At 45.9% G+C, this 4,967-nt stretch overlaps 1 pseudogene; it reads right to left on the reverse strand.

Annotated features, from left to right (window-relative positions):
* The window catches only part of LOC110297367, a 6,293-nt pseudogene extending 1,326 nt beyond the window's left edge, over positions 1-4,967 (reverse strand).

Raw genomic sequence — 4,967 nt, forward strand, 5'->3', positions numbered from 1 at the left:
GAAGATGGCCTAGTCGGCCATCAGTGGAAAGAGAGGCCCATTGGTCTTGCAAACTTTATATGCCCCAGTACAGGGGAATGCCATGGCCAAGAAGTGCGGGGGGGTGGGTGTCAGGGGGAGGGCTTGGGGGACTTATGGGGTAGCATTGGAAATGTAAATGAAGAAAATATCTAATTAATAAAAAAAAAAGATTCTCCACATTCAGTGCACTCAAAGGGATTTTCCCTGGTATGGACTCGATAATGACATACCAAGCTGGATTTGTTCCTGTACAATTTCCCACATTCACTACACTTATAAGTCTTTTCTCCATTGTGGCCATTCAGGTGGTGTATGAGAGAGTTTTTATAATTGAAAGCTTTTCCACATTCGCTGCATTTAAATCGCTTTTCTCCAGTGTGGATTTTCAAGTGCACAGTGAGATGGGCATTTTGCTGGAAGGATCTCCCACATTCAGAGCACTTAAAAGGCCTTTCTCTGGTGTGTATTTTCTGGTGTCGGCTAAGCCGGAAGTTATGACGAAAAGTTTTGCCACAGACACTGCATTTGTGGTTTTCATTCTCGGAGGAATGGACTCTGCATCCTCAGAACTTCTGTGTGGCTGCCCAGTGCTGGTAGTCACCTGAGACCCAAGAAGACTTGAGAAGTCCTGGAAGTCCATCACATGGTCTATGCTTTGTGACGTCTTCTCTTGAAGGCTCACTTCTGCCAGTCTTCATAGCTGGAATCCTGACCTGTTTCCTTTGTAGGGATTTCTTAGCACATCTCTGCTTCTGCTGTTCAAGCATGGTTGCATTGATCTCTTTGGGAGAAGTGCTCCGCTCAATGGGTGACATCTCACCCCCTCTGTTCCAACATCCTGAACACAGAGAAATAGTCATGAAGGGCATGGAGGTTATGGGATGACAGACAGCACATATTGCCAACAGTGCTCTAAGATTCTTCACAGAACAAGGGAACTAGTTCAGGGTCGTAAGGGCCCATTGCCATGTTGAAATTGTCACGATTATAGTCTCTAGGGACCTTAGAGGCAGCAAGAATATAAACCAGAAGCAGAGCACAGGGAGGAGTGGAGCAGAACATAGCACATTCCTCAGCAAATGGCTTTCTGCAAGCCTCCCCTGCTAGAGATGCAGGACACAGTGCAGAAGGCTGTTTATGTCCATAAGATATGGTAATCAAAGAACCTATGTTCAACGATGCCCAGGACACACCACACACTAACAGTACAATAAAGGAAGCACTGTGCTTCAGTGATGTAAAGATTAGTACATGAAGAACAGCTTTGGTTCAGAATAACTGGGAAACCAGAGATGGAATCTGCCATTATCCTTTGACTTGGCACCAAACCATCAGAACTAGTAGAAATATACTTCATATGAAGTATACATATGTATACTTCAGCATATAACAGCAACACACACCCTCCAAGTACCTGTCCCACATACCTGGAGCCTTGAATCTCAATGTAGGGGTGAAGGGACCTCCTGAAGACTCCAGCTGAGTTATGTCACAGACCCCAGCAGGTATGAGTTATAAAGTAAAAAATGGGACAAGTGAACATTGCATACTAGAAACAATGATGCAAAGCATGGTGATCCATAGGAAAGAAAACTAATAAGAATGGTCCCTAGGAGTGTCTTATGGGAAAAACCCATCAAACAATTATCACATCAATTCATCAATTACTGCCACAGGCACACCCAATGCATGCCACTTAGAGGGGGAAAGCTGTATCCGGAACATAGGGATATCATGTAGTCATAGTGTCACCAGCCCATGAAAGCCATCAATTTGACCTCTATTATGCTCACTATATGGCTGCCCTGATAAGATGGGATGCCCTTACCCAATGAGGCCATGAGGACAAAGATTTCCATCATCATACTGTGGTACAGGAGCCTCTGAGAGTCATCAAGAAGTGTCCATTCTTCTTCTGAAAAGTAGATAGCCATGTCCTTGAATTCCACATGGTCCTGCCATGATGAGGATATCTGAGTTCACACAAAACCACCTCCTGTGACACTCCAGCCATCTCCAAGACAGTCATTCCCACTTAGCTAATTCCTCAGAGGGTACTAAGCTCTAAGGCTACTGAAATCCAATCTCTCCTCAAGGTTTCTCTGACCACTGTGTTCACCAACCTAACACAGCAGGTAGGTGGACAGAAGAAGTTCATCTATTCCTCTGTTACGACATTTAAAGCCTCTTGTTTCTACCAAATAATTCCCTTGGGTTCCTATAGATTATCTTAGCACATATGACCATTTGGGCCACTCCATGATGCACAGGCACATAGGCTTGGAGGCCATGTATGCACACTCTTACCATACACTTTACCTGTACCTATATTTCTATTTAGCATTCAAGTCCAGGTGCTCAGCTACTGGGCAATGTACTCCTGTCTAACTCCAACAAAGAGATGCACACCTGAGGATTTCTGAGCATCATCAATCCATCTTAGTTCCAGGCTTTCTATAATGGTCATTACTGGAAGTTCAATGCCTCTAAATTTTAAGACAGTGCTGCCATAAGTGGAAACCTATGGTGGCTAGTCTTATGTCACCTTGATACACAAACTAGAGCTACCTGAAAGGAAGGAACCTCAATTGAGAAGATGCCTCCCTAAGATTCAGCTGTAAGGCATTAAGGAGGGATTGATGAGAGAGGGCCCAGCAAGACCTGGGTGGTCCCATCCCTGAGCTGCCAGTCCTAGATTCTATAAGGAAGCAGGCCGAGCAAGCGTAGGGAAGTAAGCCAGTAAACAGCACCACTCCCTGGCCTCTGTATCAGCTCCTGCCTCCAGGTTCCTGCCTTGTCTGAGTTCCTGTCTTGACTTCCTTTGAATAGCAAAATAAAAGTGTAAGTCAAATAAACTCCTTCTTCCCCAACTAGCATTTGGTCATGGTGTAAGATAGGACCTCTCCATCTAATCCCTGTTCTGGACTCAGGGACCTTATTTTCAGTAATCATGTTCCCTGGCAAGTATATAGAAGAATAGGAGGGTAGCAAGCAGAGTTCCAGGGCATTACAATCTCAGAGATTACAAAAGTGGGCATGAAACAAGTCATGGGGCATTGTCCACTTCTTCACTGGTAGTTGTCAAGGATCCAAGCGGAACCTGTGAGATAACAAAGCTCCAAGTAACAAGCTATGGTGCTGGTATCTCCAAGGCTCCCCTAAGCCCTCTCTCATCTACAGTAAGGTATACCCAACTGCCACCTGCGCCCCAGTCCTCAAGGAGAGCTCTTTCTGTGTCCTCTTGAGCAAGGAAGCAATATTCTTAGTCTTGTCTATTAGAATACAAGGAGAAGAATGTTACCCATGTTGCCTGGTGAAAAGGTGCACATCTTTAATTCCAGCTTTGGGAAAGAAAAGGCAGGCATATCTTTGAGTCTGAGGGCAGCCTGCTAACCACAGTGAGTAAGTGAGTTCAAGGCCAGTCAGGTTCAGGTGTAGCAACTTTGGATTGGCCTGGCTGTGGTTGTGATAGAACCTAGTGGGGAAACCCCAACTCAATTCCCGATTCGGCGTGCACCCAAAGAATCATGAATAGACTGCCCTGATGTAATTACATGAGGTAGTTTAATGACGGAGCTCCGGACTGACATGCATCCCACACAGGAGATAACGGATGTCGGCCACGAGGCTCGAAAGCTAAGGGTTTTTATGGGGTAAGGGGCTTAGGGGTGTGGAATTCAGCATAGCGACACACTACTGGCTTATTCAAACATCAGCAGAAAAATTACATGTACGTGCAGGGTGTCAGAGTTCTGTGAGTTGTTGACTCAGTTCAGATAGCCCTGTTATGTCCTCACATTCCTCTTTATCTTATGGTCAAGATGTTCCCAGGAATGTTTTAACTACGGGGCATACTCGGGTTTGCTTTTCTTTTTTCTCAGCCCCAGGCAGCCTCTAGGCTCACAAACAACCAGCAATTTCTGAGTACTTTATATGACTTACAGGTCTTGAAATTTCATCTTTCTTTCAGTTGCTGGGGAGATTTTCTGACTCTTCCCCAGCAACCAATATCACAAACACCTGGCAATGGGCTTCATCAGTGGGCACACACATGGGTTCAAGGAACGGTCAAAACATAGGCAGACACACAGGTTCAAGGAGTGGCCAGAGCATTGTGCACCTCTATTTTTCTAAATCAGTGAAGCTAGTTCTGCTAACAGTGACATCTATCTTGACAATTTCAGGGCTTCTGTGACATTTTATATTTTGTCAGGATCTTTTAGGTATATGTTCGCTTGACTCCTGATTATGATGCTCTAGATGTTGCCAACAAGATTGGGATCATCTAATCTGAGTCCAGATGGCTAACTCTAAACATATACTTTTTTTTTTCACCATAAAAAAAGAAATAAAACAAAAGAAATCTGATCTGTCCTCTCCACCTCTGTAGTCCACACCACCCTGCATTTGCGAGCAGAGTGAAGGGTCTCTCCTTGTCCCCATCCACACCACTCTGATTCACGCAGGAGGGGTGAAGCTTGGAGAAGTTGATTCAAAGTCTGCCCTGCTTATAAACCCATAGCCAGCGGGCATCGTCACAAACCGAACTGAGCTTTTTTAAGAGCGCTGAGCCCTTTCTCCCACAGTAAGGCAGGAGTCACCTCAGAGGTTAGTTAAGTCTCAGCGCTCAGGCCTGCCTGCAGATCTTAGGAGGTTCGTTCCATCTACATGGGTCAGACAGACTTCCAGCACAGGTTGTCAGAAAAGAGACTCTAGCAGTCCAAGACAGAGCTCTGGAACCTCACAATCTGGGATGCTGCCCCACCTTGCCCCGCCCCACCCCGCAGGCTTATGACCCCAGGGCTCCCTCCTAGTGCTCTCGCATTTTGGTAGGCCCAGGACCACGTGGCACTTACCTGGGTCTGGGGTCCCGCCTCAGCAGCTGCCATTGCACTCTGACAGTTAGTAGGGGACAGGGATGTGAGGAGCGTCTTTGAACTAGACAT

Source organism: Mus caroli, chromosome 7, assembly GCF_900094665.2.
Source record: "Mus caroli chromosome 7, CAROLI_EIJ_v1.1, whole genome shotgun sequence".
Lineage (NCBI taxonomy): Eukaryota > Metazoa > Chordata > Mammalia > Rodentia > Muridae > Mus > Mus caroli.